Here is an 18,607-nt window from a genome sequence, read left to right on the forward strand (position 1 = left end):
AAATCTAAGTACTGTTATGGTTGACCTGTCGGGTGTGAGAGGCGTTCAGGTGGGCTTCCCCACGGCAACGTGATTGCCCTCTTCTCCGAATCGACGACACGCTTTTCTTCGAGCTGACACAGAGGGGTAGAAGAAGAAACCGGAGATCAGGACGTAGTCCCGCTATCCGAGCTGACACAAAAGGATGCAAGGCAAACCAAAAGGCAAGAAGGTGCCCACCCACTCTCCACAAACTGAGACAAGCGGGGAGAAGAAGCAAGACAAACCAAAAGGCAGGAAGGCGCCCTCACGCTCTCCGAGCTGACACAAAAGGATTGACGGCGAAAAGCACTATTACTCCACAGGATCCGAAAAAAGACAACGACGACAGGACCGCCAGTGGTTATTTAAGGCCGTGCTGACCCACGTGTTAAAAAGAGACTGCTCGAGACTCAGATGAGAGTCACATCCATGTACCAGTGAAGTGAATACGACCTTTTCTACTTTTTTTCATCCTCATTATATGCCCGGCTTCGTCGTCGTTTCCTGATTCCTGCAGTGAAGGCCCACCTCACCCGGTCGAAATTACATCAGTACACAGTTATTTTCGTATTTCGCCCCCATCGAAACGAGGCCGCCGTGGCCGGGATTCGATTCCGCGACATCGTGCTTAGCAGCCTAACACCATAGCCACTAAACAACCATGGCGGGTTTCTTGGCCCATGTACTCCAGCTCACTGTATGAGTACCACGGCTGACGCGCCTGCAGACGCGTTCTGCTTTCTTTGCGCGCTATAAAAGTGCACGCGATTTTCCCTCGTTCCTTTGTCCGTGCATCTCGCTGAACATGTGGATCGTCGTAAAGACCACAGTGCGTCAATGCAGCCGTAATGGGTTTTGGTCCTAGCCGTTGCTATAACAGGCTCTGGAAACGATGGCTCCGAATTGATTTTAGCCGCAGAGCGACACGAAAATTTCGGTCTGCGTATATTCGAGGTCACAGTGTTATGATCGACGTAAGTTTTCCAAGAAGCCATCGGCTACCACATCTGTCATGTATCGTGACCATCACGAAGTGGCCAGTTAGCTATGAAAAGATTACAACGAAGGCGCTAAATAAAACAACGGACGAAGGAAGGCGACACGGGACAACCCCGTGGGCGCACTAACAACTGAGCGTGCTCAGTGACTTCCTCTGCGAAAAGGTCCTCGTCGAGAAATCCCGGGGGAAAGCATCAACGGCAGGTATTCCTCCTATTGTGACACGTTGGACACAGCTGCACGACGTACGCGAGTAGCCCGTTGAAGACATGAGCACCCCGAGTAGCACGCTGACGACCAGCGAGGGGCGATAGGTGTGGTGAACGATTCGACCTTTGTGATTGGCCAGTCGATTCCCTCAATGAAGGAAAGAGGGGTTACTTTAGGCCGTCCTGGCCCCCGTGTTAGATCAGAACCGCTCGAGACTCGGATAAGAGTCGGAAACATGTACCAGTGAAGTGAATACAATCTTTTATACTTTCTTTTATCATCACGATGCCCGCGGCTTCGTCGACGTTTCCTGATTCTTGCGGTCAAGACCCACCTCAACCAGTCGAGATCGTATCACCAGTCTACGTGTTCACCGCCATGGCCGTGAAATGAGCTCGTCACCTAGTCATTCAGCTTGAGTTGCCCAGTTTTGCGCTTTCGTCTCCTGTGATGCCCTTGAGCCTTCGTGTCAAAACTTCACATTGCTGCGCTAAATTGTGTTGGTTGTACCGCTAGCTGTGAAGTTCAACCGGATTCATTCGGTCAACATTGCTGCATCTGCCAGCTACCGACATATTTCAAAACGCTCACCCCCTGATTTATTGTTGTTTGCGGTGAGTTCCAGAACTTCAGTTAAGATTTACACGCTTTTAAAGGGTCTGAAAGCTTTGCTATGTTTTTTTTTCTTACGTTTCACCGAGCATCTCCGAAACAAGTCTTTTGTTAGCCGCATTCACGCACTTGCTAAATTAATGCCACGTCGCCGCCTGCCGCACTCAGATCACGTATTTCAAGACACATTACTTCTTGCCGTATGTGACAGGACGGCCCTGCTAGAATGATAATGGCCGCTCGCTACAAGCATCGATGAACACCGCATGCCGAACGAATGAAGTCCGGGATGCACGCTGTGTCAGGTTCCCTAACGATTTATTGAAATTTTCTGACACCGCGAGACCGCGGGTAACTGCTTGAAATTTCGGTCATCCTTCTTTCGTCGGGAATAACAGTGCTTTTCTTAACTATACTACAGCAGAGGACCTCCAAGCAAACGATCCATTCAGGTTGTTGAAATCTGAAATGCACTGGCGCGAAACCTATATACGCGTATATATATATTTTATAGCGCGAGGTCTCTCAATGCTGGGGTGGCGTGGTTCTGTGCGTTTCTAAACGGGAAAACCAGACGCGAGCTCATCGCTGAGCAGTGTCGCACAGCTGGTCGGGATTCAAAGGTTTTTATAGCAACTGCGTGTGTGGGTCGCGAGTGTGGAAATCGTGGTCGTGGAAAACGATTTGTGAGGTTTTTTTGTTTCATTGAGAACTGCGCAAAAGAGAAAATACTTAACAGCGGAGATGTTAGCCCCTAGTTGGCCGGGATTTTCTGTGGCGTGCTCACCCCCAAAACAGCTGGAAAAGCTGTTTGTGTTTGCGGTTCCGCGTAACAGAATTGTGTTTTCTCGTACATTCGAATTACAACTCGATGCTATCATGTCTGTAGGTTGTGCGCATAAGCCCTGCTTTACGAATTGTCTCACACATTTTACATTGAGAAATTCAATTATTTCAATAATGCCTTTGGGCCAGGCGGTGGGCCCGTAGACAGACGGCAGTTGGAAGGCTTCCCGCGTAACATATTCATGTTTTCTCGTATATTCGAATAAAAATCTGAAGCTGCCATATCTGCAGCTTGTGTTTCACTCGTACTTCATGCGTTTCTTGACGCAATTCACTTGTAAACGCTAATTTAGTTCAACAGGGCACTTGCACTTAGCGGACGGCCTAGAAAAATGAGGATGCATGCTGCACTTTCGCATATTCGCGTGGGCGCGTGATGTACGTCGCTTCTGGAGGTAATGCTTCTGTAGCATCGTCTAACGTCTGCACCAGCTGCGCTGTACACCTACTTTCACAGGGCGGAATGGAGGCGGATTGTTCTCAAACTTCTTTTTTATTTCACTCCGGCGATTTAAAGGGGCTTCCGTCTTGTGTACATCCACACCCACAGGGAGGAATGGAGGCAATTGTTCTCAAACTTCTTTGGGTTGGTTTCACTCAACCGATTAAAGGGGGTTTTCGTCTTGTCTTCCGTCGCGATAGCAGAGAAATCTGAAAGGCTAAAAGCTGCTTTATTGTGCCATAGAAATAGGTAATCTCGAAGTGACCCTCTTTCGACCGTAGCAGACTCGTGCGGGGCTCTGCCACGTTACACTTGCATATCTACTGCAGCGTACAGTCGCAGTCGTCTCATGGCATACAGGACTCATGCGGTGCCATTACTGGCTGATATTCTTTTTCGCGTCACAGCAATGCTGAATGAATTCTTGGGCACCTAACGGGCATGGGAGTCATCACTTAGTAGAAGGCGTTCATTAAAGGGTGTGCGCTCACTACGTTCAAATGCAGAATTTCACCCTCGTATACATAGGTCGGTACGCAGGCGAGTGACTTCTCTTTATTTTTACGCAAAACGTGCAACTTTCACCCGCTTGTTTCTTGCGATTCAGTTGAGCGATACAAGGCAAACATTTTTGATAATGACATGAGTGAAGAACACCTCCTTAAGTGCTGCATCATAACGTTACAGAACAAAAAACAATGGTTAAACAAGGAATGTTTCTATAGCCAACGTTTTGACAAGGGAGTTCCTTGTCAAAACAGGTGGGCAGCGCCAAGGGCAGCGCTGCACTTACAATATTTCCTTTTCCCGGTTTCTATCGAGTTCGTACTAATTTTTGCATAATATACGGAGTGACATAGATACGTTATTAGACACTTTATGAGATGCTTGGACGTTCTATGTAACGTATCATCAAGAGGTGCTTTAGACGCTTCTCTGTGACCTGAAGGATCCCATCTAGTCATCTCGTGCACAGTCGTCCGGTTTTTGTTTCCTACCTTCAACTACATTAAGCTATATCTTATGTTTCATTGAACCCCCAGCATGCGTGACATGACCAAAAAAGGGAAGCTTCAGTTTCATGACCTTCAATTGAAGGAGCGTCTGAGTTTCATTTCACTTAACGCTGCAATATTGGTTCGCCTGGCAGTCCAAGTACTTCTCATGACTTTTTAACGCCACCCACAACGTGTGTACGCAAGATCGTATAGAAACACTCTTAATCAGTTATCGCCTGTATATTGAGCTATCTACAGACGAAAGAAATGTATATATTGGTGGTCGAAGTAGTAAGATCTCACTAAATCTGTATCTGGAGTCCCCATACCTTTTTGTTCTGGGAATTTGTGGCACTAGGGAGTTCGTCAAGGGTGTGAATGAAACTGAAATGAACATGACGAGGCGTGTTAGTGGCGTTAGGGAGTGATTGCTTGTCGTATATTTACACCTGCGTTTGCACTATCACGTGTTTTGTTAGCTCTAGCTGCATAGCTTTAACTACAGCGCTTCGTATTTCTATAATGAACCGTAGAGTGGACGCCCACATTGGAACCGAGATTTCGGAGTTCGAGATTACCGGTTCGGCCAGCGACAGGCTGGTGGTACGCTGCGAGGCGACTAGTGGAGAAGCGGTTTTTCCTGGAGTAATAAAAGAAAAAGGGTGAGATCGTCCAAATAGATGAGAAACTGCGAAAGTTTGCATCTGTGATAGTTATAACACCATCTGGAAAACCTTATTGCCGCTTAACGTGGCCTCGTAATAGAAAATAATGAAGGTCACCACCATAGAATCCGCAGTCTTGTTTTTTAAATCACAGTTTTGGCCTTACTGTCATGTTCTTACACCAATATTTTCTGTTACGTCTGCTAGCAGTTTCCCACCAATCACTGCTCGCAATTGTCCTGATCAACAATTATTCATAATTAAAGTCTGGTGCTTTTTTCCTAATAGAAGAAAGCTGTACCTGTATTCTTCGAATTTGGGTGTCAGAATAAAGGGATCTAATTTGATTGATTTGCTTGATGGTACACTTCGTTTTTTATTCGTTTTATTCTTTGTTATATTGGCTCGAACACCACCACTCCGCGTTGCCACTGCGATCGGCCACAAGACGCGACCGGCAAAAAGAATGAAAAGTGGAATCGATTATTATACAGCGCGATCCTAATTCAGTTCACTTTTCTAAGGACCTTACTGTGGGATTCACTGTAGCTTAATTGATTAAGATGTTTTTGTGAATGATTGCCTTTCAGTAGAGGGCTCGATTTTGAACTGTGGTATGATTGACGGACAGGCCGCCATTGGAATCTGAACCTGGCAACGTTTAACGTTAGAACGTCATCTAGTGAGGCGAGTCTAGCAGTGTTATTGGAGGAATTAGAGGGCAGTAAATGGGATATAATAGGGCTCAGTGAGGTTAGGAGGACAAAAGAAGCATATACAGTGCTCAAAAGCGGGCATGTACTGTGCTACCGGGGCTTAACGGAGAGACGAGAACTAGGAGTCGGATTCCTGATTAATAAGGAAATAGCTGGTAACATACAGGAATTCTATAGCATTAACGAGAGGGTGGCAGGTCTTGTTGTGAAACTTAATAAGAGGTACAAATTGAAGGTGGTACAAATCTATGCCCCTACATGCAGTCATGATGACCAGGAAGTCGAAAGCTTTTATGAAGACGTGGAATCGGCGATGGGTAAAGTCAAAACAAAATACACTATACTGATGGGCGACTTCAATGCCAGGGTAGGCAAGAAGCAGGCTGGAGACAAGTCAGTGGGGGAATATGGCATAGGCTCTAGGAATAGCAGAGGAGAGTTATTAGTAGAGTTGGCAGAACAGAATAATATGCGGATAATGAATACCTTTTTCCGCAAGCGGGTTAGCCGAAAGTGGACGTGGAGGAGCCCGAATGGTGAGACTAGAAATGAAATCGACTTCATACTCTGCGCGAACCCTGGCATTATACAATATGTAGACGTGCTCGGCAAGGTACGCTGCAGTGACCATAGGATGGTAAGAACTCGAATTAGCCTAGACTTGAGGAGGGAACTGAAGAAACTGGTACACAAAAAGCCAATCAATGAGTTAGCGGTAAGAGGGAAACTAGAGGAATTCCGGATCAAGCTACAGAACAGATATTCGTCTTTAACTCAGGAAGAGGACCTTAGTGTTGAAGCAATGAACGACAATCTCATGGGCATCATTAAGGGGTGCGCAATAGAAGTCGGTGGTAACGCCGTTAGACAGGAAACCAGTAAGCTATCGCAGGAGACGAAAGATCTGATCAAGAAACGCCAATATATGAAAGCCTCTAACCCTACAGCTTGAATAGAACTGGCAGAACTTTCTAAGCTGATCAACAAGCGTAAGACTGCGGACATCAGGAACTATAATATGGATAGAATTGAACAGGCTCTCAGGAACGGAGGAAGCCTAAAAACAGTGAAGAAGAAACTAGGAATAGGCAAGAATCAGATGCGTGCGTTAAGAGACAAAGCCGGCAATATCGTTACTAATACGGATGAGATAGTTCAAGTGGCTGAGGAGTTCTATAGAGATTTATACAGTACCAGTGGCACCCAACACGATAGTGCAAGAGAGAATAGCCTAGAGGAATTCGAAATCCCACAGGTAACGCCAGAAGAAGTAAAGAAAGCCTCAGGAACTATGCAAAGGGGGAAGGCAGCTGGGGAGGATCAGGTAACAGCAGATTTGTTGAAGGATGGTGGTCAGATTGTTCTAGAGAAACTGGCCACCCTGTATACGCGATGCCTCATAACCTCGACCGTACTGGAATCTTGGAAGAACGCTAACATAATCCTAATCCATAAGAAAGGGGACGCCAAAGACTTGAAAAATTTTAGACCGATCAGCTTACTGTCCGTTGCCTACAAAGTATTTACTAAAGTAATCGCAAATAGAATCAGGAACACCTTAGACTTCTGTCAACCAAAGAACCAGGCAGGATTCCGTAAAAGCTACTTAACAATAGACCATATTCACACTATCAGTCAAGTGATAGAGAAATGTGCAGAATATAACCAACCCTTATATATAGCTTTCATTGATTACGAGAAAGCGTTTGATTCAGTCGAAACCTCAGCAGTCATGGAGGCATTACGGAATATGTCTCCAACTGCTGTCATGGAGGCATTGCGGAATCAGGGTGTAGATGAGCAATATGTAAAAATACTGGAAGATATCTATAGCGGCTCCACAGCCACCGTAGTCCTCCACAAAGAAAGCAACAAAATCCCAATAAAGAAAGGCGTCAGACAGGGAGATACGATCTCTCCAATGCTATTCACAGCATGTTTACAGGAGGTATTCAGAGACCTGGAGTGGGAAGAATTGGGGATAAAAGTTGATGGAGAATACCTTAGCAACTTCCGATTCGCTGATGATATTGCCTTGCTTAGTAACTCAGGAGACCAATTGCAATGCATGCTCACTGACCTGGAGAGGCAAAGCAGAAAGGTGGGTCTGAAAATTAATCTGCAGAAAACTAAAGTAATGTTTAACAGTCTCGGAAGAGAACAGCAGTTTACGATAGGTAGCGAGGCACTGGAAGGGGTAAGGGAATACATCTACTTAGAGCAGGTAGTGACCACGGACTCGGATCATGAGACTGAAATAACCAGAAGAATAAGAATGGGCTGGGGTGCGTTTGGCAGGCATTCTCAAATCATGAACAGCAGGTTGCCACTATCCCTCAAAAGGAAAGTGTATAACAGTTGTGTGTTACCAGTACTCGCATATGGGGCAGAAACCTGGAGGCTTACGAAAAGGGTTCTGCTGAAATTGAGGACGACGCAACGAGCTATGGAAAGAAGAATGATGGGTGTAACGTTAAGGGATAAGAAAAGAGCAGATTGGGTGAGGCAACAAACGCGGGTAAATGACATCTTAGTTGAAATCAAGAAAAAGAAATGGGCATGGGCCGGACATGTAATGAGGAGGGAAGATAACCGATGGTCATTAAGGGTTACGGACTGGATTCCAAGGGAAGGGAAGCGTAGCAGGGGGCGGCAGAAAGTTAGGTGGGCGGATGACATTAAGACGTTTGCAGGGACAACATGGCCACAATTAGTACATGACCGGGGTAGTTGGAGAAGTATGGGAGAGGCCTTTGCCCTGCAGTGGGTGTAACTAGGATGATGATGATGATGACGATGATGATGATGATGATGATGATGATGATGATGATGATTGATCATCGAAGGGCTTCTTCTTTCTTTTTTTTCGTGTGCAAGTGAAACGAGAACAATATTACCTATAGTTTTGGTGTTTCGACAGCAACTTGCCTTATTTTCCACCTGAGGCACCAGAGCTATTCTTTAGCTATCTCAGTGTCACTATGAGCTATGAACGTTCTCTCTTCGAGGCTCTCGAGGCTTCTACGCAACGCATTCTCTCTCTCTCTCTCTTCTTTTGTGACGCACTTCATTTTTGAGCTGCAAATGCATAACTGATTGAATACGATACCTCCCATAAGGGAATACCCAGTTGATTTACAGCAAACGCGCCGGATGGCACACCCATCAAGTATGCGTGCTTTCTTAGCAAGACACGCTTAGTGTTTCGTGCCACAGCTGGTCCGCAGCGTGCAGTGTTGTACCAAGCTAACGTAAGGGCGTACGTTTCATGGCTCTTAGGTGCTGTGCTTGCTCCCTTCCTGTGACATGTCATAATCCTCCTAATGGATCAGCCTATTAATCAAATTTGCATCCGGTTAAATCATTATTAATGCCGCAAAGCAGGGACACCGCGCGAAATGATGTCTGCTGTCGCAGGCTTCCCTTCGCACTATATGAACGTCTTTGTTAAACCTCTCCCGATGTTCACAAAGGTCTTACGCTTTAGAGATATTCGTGTGAATAGGTGCCGTTGTAGACGAGGTGGGAGAGCGACCGATACAGTAAACGTGTTGTTATCAAAGGTGACCTAATAAATGATTTTTACGAAGTAGCTTTGTGAATTCGACACGCGCTATGTACGACGTGTTCGTTTTGCCACCACTTCTGCTTGAACCAATAAAGATTTAGTGGTGGCACAGTTGTGTAGGCTGCATTTTCGGGACATCGCACTTTGTGAACGAATCGGTGTAGTTGCAGGAACAAAAAAGTAAAATGTAGGCGCTTCCTACGTTCCGACTATTCTGAAAGCAGGCCTCTGGACGTGTATTTATTTGAGTGCTGTGCAGAGCAGTGTATAGCATGTGTGCCAAAATGTATGTGCACAAGTTTATGCGTACAGTATATATGCACTTAACTGCCGCGTAGTTGTGTGTATGTGAGAGAGAGAGAAAGAGTGCGGTGTCTTACATTTTTAATTTTTTCGACTTATTGACGCCAGTACTGACTGCATCATGCTGCCATCTACTAAAGTCACAGTTCATCATTTTGCTTGTTGCTTGCAGAAAATTTAAGGTTGGGAGTGTAGCACCAATATAGCACTCTGTTATCGGGTGTCTGTGCTGAACACAGTGGCGAAGATTATAATTCTCTCTTTGTCTCTTGTTAAATTAATTTCGACGGTCTATGTGTTATATGTCGAGTTCTTATACACTGTTTGGCTGACTTATCCACTTAGCTTCCAGGCCATATGAATTCTATGTACAGCCTTTAGACAAGAGTCGCTGGCAGGTCAACTTTGTTTGGTTTAGTGTGGCTCGTATACTTCCAAACGACAATTCTGTAGATAGGTAATAGACATTATTTGACAAACGGCTCCCTATTGACAATCTGTAGACTTTACAGCAGAACGACAGTGCACTTTAGACACTGTGCAAATTGATTTATGTGACGGCTGCGAGGTTCTTAGCAAAGCACTCTTGAGGTTACCTTTCACTCACCACTTCTAGCTTCTCTCGCACTCAGCCTTTGGCGGGAGCTTGAGAACTGTCCATTTTGCCTCGAGACTACCGCATGCCGGCGATATGGCATGGAAGAAAGGCTGCTGCTGCAAAGTCCCGTGTACACGCTTAGGACGAGCGATTCGAATTAAAGAAGGTCACTGGCAAACCCGCAGGACGTCTTAGTTGGCAGCCGCTCGAATTAATTCACGTCGCTCCACAATTACAGGCTAACGTGAAGCTATACACCGAAGAAACGACCGCGAATTACGAATCTTAAGCAAGACGTGCCAAGAAGCCGCTGAAAGTCATTTCGTCTTAAAGTCATTCAGGCAGAGCTGTCGTCCGTGTAACCTCGCTTTATGCAGCATGTATACCATCATAACCTGACCATCATTACGTAACGTGCGTCAGATCCCTTGGCTTAGTAACCATTTTCCTGGTAATTTTGCCAGCTTACGTCTATCGAGAATGCTTGCTAGTTAACCCACGCATAGTTCTTAGGAAACATCTGCGACCCCGTGTCCTTGGGAGCTGCGCTTTCACATTCCTCACTGAGTCCCCACATGGATGCGTTGACAGCACGATGGACTCCACTATCTGCAGTGGCCGTCGCAACGGCCTGTGAAATCTGGCTTCCTTTCGCTTGGCGGGTTGGCTTGTCTAACCACCGTCGCAGCGTTGTCTCGTTACCTATCTAATGAGTGGAGCTTATTGCGACTAGTGCTCCTATAAGTGGAAAAGAGACTCGCACGTTACGGCCATCCCCACGAGCACGCTCATATGCACGCAGCACGATAGCTTCGCTTGTGACGCTGCATCGAAATGTCTCTCTACTCATTGTGCGGCCGGTCCTACGTGATCAAACAGGCGTAATGACTATGCACCCCGTATGGATTTGCATGCAATGCACGCGCACGGCGGAACTATCCTCCACACCGGCCGGTTGCATCGTGCAATCCGCTTCTTACGTAAGTGTGACCGTGAATAACTGGCTCCCTGTGTTGCAGACCCCACTTGAGAACAACGCCTGTAAACGCCCCCTTTATATAGCTGCGGCGCCGGTCGTGAAACTGTTAGCATCGAACATTTGGAGCTTTCTGTATACGAAAATAATGCGTGATACCGTAGAGAGAATAAAGAATCAAGGTTTAGTTTACTTTTTCTGTTGCATTGACATTCGCCGCCTGTTGTTACGTGTAATAATCGTATGCGATAAACCTGTCACACACTGAATAATAATGTCAATTGTTGTCTGAGTTTCATCACGAGCACTTAGAATACGGCAGCAAAACATCTGTGCAAGATTATGGAGCAGTAAAATAGTGGTACCGCACTGTATAGGTATAAGGCACTGACAAGACTCAATAAAGGAATCAAGCATGACGCGTCAATAACGAGGTGATGTTGTAAAGGCGCACTGCTAAAAATTAACTAAGCTTAATTGTACAGGTGAGCTGAAGCATTACTGCACGTAATAAGTGCGTGTGTACCAGGATCAGGACAGGGGCCTTCGTTAGGAGTATGGTTTTCTGTCTTGGTGATGCTCCCATTGGCGAACACTGGCACGCCGCGATATCTTAATCCGTTTAACAATCCAATCTCTCCACTTAAGAGTTTTATTCTGGTTTAAGATGAGTGATTTACATGGAATGTCGCCAAGTTTCTTGCGGAAAGTCTTTCAAGGGGAGTGTTTCGAAGTAACCGCAAAGCTAACATACGTACATGGAGGGGTGTAGTATAACAGGTGGTCTTGGCTGTTTTATTTTCCCGTCTAAATTAAGCATTGATAAGTCTTTCCTGGTTGATCTTCTGGGTAAATGTATTGCCAGGATCTAACACGTGGCTCTAGGACGCAAGGACACTACACGGATGAAGGACACCGTGCTGTATCTTTGTGTGTAGTGTCCTTCCGTCTTCGGGTCTCGTGTTAGTGCTGTCCTGCCGAAATCTGTTCGCGTACTGCAGCTCTACTTCAAAACCATTGACGTATGAGAAAGACACACTCGCTCAAGTCGACTTTCGCTTCTTGTTGCGTGTTGCAATATTTCTATTTAGGATCTTCGGCTTGGTCGTGCAGCCTTCAATATAGATTGGAAGTATTTTCGATACGCAACGTGATAAGCTTACTACGTGTGGGACAAGGCCTTCTGATATAGAAGCACACGCAGTTGTGGAATGTCGGGTAGTATTATAAAACGAAAAAAGTACACGTACGTCATTCGAATTGATGGTTTTGATCAACATTCATTCATTAAAGTGAGCAGAATGTAAAGTCATTATTTATGCGATGTTTAAAAAAAATTGTAGAATGAGTATTTGAAAACTCCCCAAATTAATTGATGCGTGACGATACAGCATCCCTACAATTTGCACCTTACTCTATAAGCTTTTCTCTCCTGCTTCGACGTTATTTTCAGCACGCTGGTGTTCTTGTATGAGCTGTTTAAATGTGTCGGTTCGAGCAGTGGCAGTAAGCGATGTCTCCGAGGGCACAATTCGCGAGCCACCAGCCGCCTATGAAGTTGTGCGTAAACCCGGCTTCGTCCCATACGCGTTATTAAATACTTTTTTTTCGGGCGTATCAAGCTTTGTATTCATGAAAAAAGCCACATTATCAGTGTTTTAGAGGTTGATCAGGATATGCACTAATTTCTTTAGCCGCACGAGTTTGTGACGCGCGTTTAATTTTGGAATATCTACGGTGGTTGGCCCCAGCTCCCCTAAAAAAAATTTAAACACGTCTATCTAAATTTAGTAAATCTACGGCCCACTGGATTGAGTGTGAGTGAATTCATCGATTGGTAAAGTTTGTCGGGCAAGTGATAATGGGCAGCCGTAAACTACGTCGTCGACTGACAGGCGAGTGCAAACGTTATCTTCAAGTTCCGCCGTTGATGCGTTCATTGCAGTGTCTAAACCACACACACGCACACGTTATAAACGCTTCCCACGTCATAAACAAATATACGTCGTCCGAGCAAGCGCTCAGCTACGCCTCCCGTGTCAGGTGGTCCTCGCCCGTAACTGACGACGCTCGCAAAAAACGGCCCTCATGCCGAGGCGTCCCTTCGCGACGCCTACATCTCAATCCGCGGTTGAGAAGAGACTCGGCCCAGCGTACAGACGTTGCCTTCCGAAGAAAACATCGGAGTGGCGTCGCAGTGGCTTCCAGTCTCCCCTGCCGCTTCCCCCGCCTCCTTTTCCTGGTGCCCAAGCAGGAGCGGGCCATCGAGCGCCGTCGTCCGGATGTGCACAGGGAAACAAATGGTTCTCGTCCGGGCACTAATGACGATGTCAGGTCGCTCTCCGCGAGCGGCGCATGCGCGAGGCGAGTAGAGGCTCGCGCAACTTACCGTGCGACCTGTGGTGCGCGCGTGTACCTGTTGCCTCTTGTGTACGGTAGCGAGGAGGAGGTAGAGAGGGTGAGGCCCGGCCGTTCGAGGCAAGAAGAAAGAAAAAGACAGGCATACGCTAACGCTCAGGAAGCGTGATGAAGCGATGCCCCCCTCCCCTGTTTTCCCAACCCGGGGAGGGCGAAATTCTTCCGCTTTTGAGCAGTTCTGAGAACTCTGTTGCGTGTGTCTGACCTAACGCGCCGTTTCTCCGGAGACAGTCCGCACCGGCTGTGAGCCCTCCTCTATCGGGCCTCCCTTCCAACCGAGCGGGCGAACCGATGTGCCGAAGCGTTCCGTTTCATCGTAAGAGGAATTCGGAAGAAGAAAGAAAGGAACTTGAAGAATTCTTCAGACATTATGTGCTTTCACTTTTCTTTTGATCTTATAAAAAGTTATCGCGCGCGCGCGTTTGTGTGCGTGCGTGTGTGTGCGTGTGTGTGCGTGTGTGTGTGTGTTTATACTTGATGATAACCTAGTCCTATAGTTAGTCAGCGCCCGTGTGTGTGTGTGTGTGTGTGTTTGTGTGTGTGTGTGCGTGTGTGTGTGTGTGTGCGTGCGCGTGTATGTGTGTTTATACTTGAAAATAACCTAGTCCTATAGTTGGTCAATGCCCCGTAGCATGGTACGAGCGCCATATATAGAATCAAACCAGCCAGTAGGCCCGATTCTTCGGCTGTCGTGTTTAGCTCAACGTGACTCCCTACGCTTTCGTATTCAACTAAGCCTGCGCGTGCACTGCCGCTAACGCTCACTCGACAAATGTGCCCCACTGACTCCAGCCGCGTGTGTTCGCCATTTAGACAAAGAACGCACAGGTTTCAAGCGCACTGAACCATTATCGCCGCTTAGCAGCATCCTATAGACGAGAGCTGTTTGCTCTTTGCGAACCTAGAGGAAAAGAAGCATGACAGTTACTATTCGGTCGCTTAAGGCATGCCTGCTGAAGCTCGTGTCAACCATTCTCTGTCTAATTTTTCTCACACTTGGCAGGCAAAAAAGAAGTTTAAATCGCTCTCTATCGAACTTCGCACACAGATTTATAATTCGAGGGACATTTTACACGAGAAACAAGGTGGTATACAACAACGCAGGCTTCCCAAAAAGATTAGAAATGATAAAAAAAAAGAGACAATGTTTCGTGCTGTACAACGTTTAACATGCGTCGGTGCGAACCTGTTTCACTGGCAGCTTCGTGATAGCCATAAATCGCGTCGGCGTAACCATCCGTTTAAAGCTGTCGACCGGGGCCTATTTTAAAGTCGGGAACATATCGTTGCGGCGCTTGCATGCTCACGTGTTCGCGTCCGCCACAAGTGTTCACGCTGCTCGCGTCGGCTGGAAAAGGTTGACCTCTGAGTTCCGACCTACTTGTAGTTAAATCACGGTGCCTGTTTTACAACGGCGAGCTCGGATGTGCGCGTGCGTTGCGCGGAACGTTCTGCGTTATTGTTTCGACCCGTTCGCTGCGGGTGAAGCAGATCGAGAGGACAGCGGCAGGAGGATATGATCTCTCCAGGACGTGTGTAATTTGGCGACCGGTTATTTTTATAGCTTCTCAACCAGTTCTCTCGAAGCTAACTTCGAAGAACACCAAGTTAAAGCTTTCTACGATTCTTTTGGTGCGCAGAATCACAGTTATCTTTATTGCGCTATCTTCGCAGGGCGATCCCCACCTGCCGTTAAAGAAGGAGGAGCAGGAACGATAAGGGTCCAGTCGTCTAGTGGCAGCAGGTTTTGAAAATTGGATGGTTGGTTCGTGATCCGTCTCGCCATAATTCACAGCTCGCGGAACCGTAGAAAACTGACGAGGTGGTGAAGTCGGCAACAAGCGATCGCATGGCACGCAGACGATCAAATTGCAATGGTAAAAAAAAATTACAGGCTTGGAAAACTGGTTAATGGTCCACGTTACTATAATTACCAGCGCAAAGAAGCCTGGGAAGCATTGAGAAAACAGCAATAGTCGCGGTGCACATAAATGTTAATACTGCATGCATTAAAGAAGTCGCGAGTGTAGATATGACAAAAGGGAGATCTTGCAGCATGATTTCCACTACTCTCTCAAATAAAGGACTTCTCGATTATGCAATGCGGAGATACTGATGCACACATTTAGGCATTGCAGGTTACTACTGCGGCGTAAACTGCCTCATACTGCGCGTTGACCTCACCGGTTTTCTCACAAAGGGCTCTCTCTCTCTCTCACAGACTCCTTCGCATCGCGTCACAACTGTACAAAATGTCCATTCAGGTCTATTTTCTTTTTTTTCTTTTTCTCGACCTTTGACGAAGAGTTCAATTGCCACGATAGAACGACTGAAGCGAAGTTCATATATATGAGTCACCATCTTCCGGCAACCGTCTTTACCCAAGCGTGACTGCTTCTTAGCTCCGAATGAACGGCTGCCGATTGTGAGAGCGTGGTAGGCAGTCACGAAAGGTTTTCTTACAACGCAGGGGGCAAGAGACCGTCTCGGTCCCTCGAATGAAGCGACAGCGCACTTCTTTTCTGAGCAACATCGGCCTCAAGCGCCCGGGTATCCACGCGCCAGCGAGAGCTGCGCAGAAACGCAGCCGCTCTGGCAAAGCCCCACCCGCAAGAGAAGCGACGTTGTCTCTTTTAGAAGCGCACGACCTCGATCTATCGCTGTCCTGTCTGCCGGGTTCCGTTGAAAGACGCCCCGAGAGCCCGAAAAACATGTCGAACCGCTTGCTGACACCAGTCCCACGCTGGAGCTGGAAACAGCGCCCTTTTACTATTCCTTATTTTTATTCTTGATGTTCTTCCTGGCCGCTTGCTGCCCTGAACCGTCCGGTTGGGCTACACCTTGATACCGGCGAGCTCTCGTTCTTGTTCGGGACCATTTTGAACAACGGGCGATGCGAAAGACAGTTACAACTGGCTTTTACATGGAGACTTACGTAATGAAGGACTTCGATATAGGTTGAACAAACGAGAACCGTTAGTGAGTGGCAGCGGAAAGCGGGGCAAAAAAGAGAATAGCAAATAGAAGTGTGGGGGTGGGGGGGGGGGGAGACGAAGTCTAGATGACAGCTCTGTGCTTACTATAGAGAGCGCAATAAAGTAGGCAGTAACTTCTAGTCTAGCCATTGTCTTGCGGTTGTTCCAACCGTCTTTTCTGAAACATCCCTGCCGAACGCCAACTTAAGATGTGAAACACAATTGCAGGAGATGGCGTGTTCTCTTGACATTTTATTCGTAGTTCCCTCCTGCACGAACGGCAATAAAAAGGGTCAATAACAACTTTAATATTACGCGACTGTGTCTGTTTGAACTGTTTCACAACAATCTCGCGACTGTACCAGACACGAGCTAAATTTGTTTCACCGTGATCTGCGCTTGGTTGGACACTCTCAACTTCCGTTCGGCTCAGATGGTGTTTCGCAACGCTACATCTTAGCTGCTCTCTCTCTCTCTCTCTCTCTCTCTCTCGCTCGCCTTTTTCGTTGTAATTGCGGCAGCCCACTTTCATATAGTCGCTGCCTTCGGAAGCCGCCTCCTTAACACCCCGCGGTGCCTTGACTTAATTGGCCTTATCAGTCGAGTTGCCGGGAACGTTGCCGTTCGTCAGGGAGACGGGTGCTCGGAGGCACTTGCTTCGTTTATGGGAGTCGCGTGGAAGCACGCCGCGCAGGCATCGCCGACCGCTGCCTTGACACCGAGGAAGCGGGAGGCAGGATACAAAACCACAAACGTTGGAAGCAAAAAAGGCTGCACGCAAGGAATGGCGGCGCCGGCGCCATCTGCCTTGCAACCGCCCAGCGGGTGGACAGAGGCAGCTGACGTGACGCGTATGCACTTCGCCTCCACCACGGTCGGTCTTGGGGGTTCAGAAAGAAAGAAAAGAAAACGAAAGTTGTGCAGCTCGAACGAGACCTGAATACACGAAGAAGGACGAACGTGGATTGTACAGGAGGTGTATTGACGCCGCAGTGTATGAAAGGACCTCAGCTCGCATCCGTAATTTAGTGCACACATGAGCGAGCGTGGCGTGGCGAGAACGTGTTGCTGGCCTGGTTCGTGTATGACTGATGTCTGAACACTTGCGAAAGCAGCCGCGGAGAAGCGCGAAGCAAGAATAACGAGAACAAGAGTGCGTCCTTGTTGGGCTGTGGTATACGCGCGTCTCACTGGCGCTTGTACGAGCTTTCAAGCAGATATCTTAGCGACGTAAATTTTTGGGACAAGGCGGTACATAATTGCGGGAAAACCAGGTCGATCCTTCGAGGCCACATCTTAAAGGTCATTCGATGACACTTTGTCCACATGCGAAAACGTAGTGTCCGAACTTGTCTTGTCAGTGTTGAAAGTACTTGCCGAGTTTTTACTATAGGCCATTTTCATCGAGTTTCAGTTGGAGTCAATGCGTACAATGATGCTTATATATATGCTAACGCTACAGCGTAGTCTTGACTCGTGGCAATCCATCTTAATCGCTTCCACGACAGGTTAAGGTGATGTCACTGTCGGGCCGATGCGCTGGTGAAAGCGCACAATCATGCGCCGTGCACACGGCAGCCAGCGTTTCCGAGGATACAAAATATAAAGAAAGGTCCCTACGGTATGATACCTTGTAAAGGGTAACGCCGATGAAAGAGCCTGCTGCCTAGCGGCGTCAGAAAATTAAAACGGCCTGAAAAAGCCAATGGTGTTAAAAAGTCAAAGCAACTCTCTATTCAGAAAACAAACAAACAGTAACGAGAAAAATAGAAAATAAGGCTAAATCAGGATTACCAGCGTAACCGGTCCAGTCGCCGGCCAACGTGCGCAACATTTATTATCTATTTTGCCAACGGCCGCCACGTATCGATGGGGGCGAAATGCAAGAAGGTCCATGTCCCGTGCATTGGGGCACGTTAAAGATCCCCCTGGTGGCAAAAAAATTAATCCGGAGTCCTTCACTACGGCATGCCTCACGATCGAATCGTAGTTTTGGCACGTAAGACACCGAGTGCGAAGTTTGTTTAGCTGTGATTGTGCCAGCTGTGACTCCTATCTGCAGCCTTCTAATGACTTCCATGAGTAATGATGGAAGTACAAGATCTTCATGGGATCACAAGATGAGACATTAGGGCATCCCGCTTTCAAATATACCCTACACCTCCACCCAACATCCCCCCCTTTCCTTTCCTCTTCTCTCTCTTTATACAACAGCAAATCAAAGAAAGTGGTGGCATATTTAGGTGACGCTATAGCTGCT

General features: G+C 47.1%; 1 protein-coding gene across 7 annotated transcripts in view; it reads left to right on the forward strand.

Annotated features, from left to right (window-relative positions):
* The window catches only part of LOC139059103 (homeotic protein antennapedia-like), a 368,433-nt gene that overhangs the window by 286,820 nt on the left and 63,006 nt on the right, over nt 1–18,607 (forward strand). The gene's annotated exons all lie outside the window — the stretch shown is intronic.

Source organism: Dermacentor albipictus, chromosome 4 (assembly GCF_038994185.2).
Source record: "Dermacentor albipictus isolate Rhodes 1998 colony chromosome 4, USDA_Dalb.pri_finalv2, whole genome shotgun sequence".
Classification (NCBI taxonomy): Eukaryota; Metazoa; Arthropoda; class Arachnida; order Ixodida; family Ixodidae; genus Dermacentor; species Dermacentor albipictus.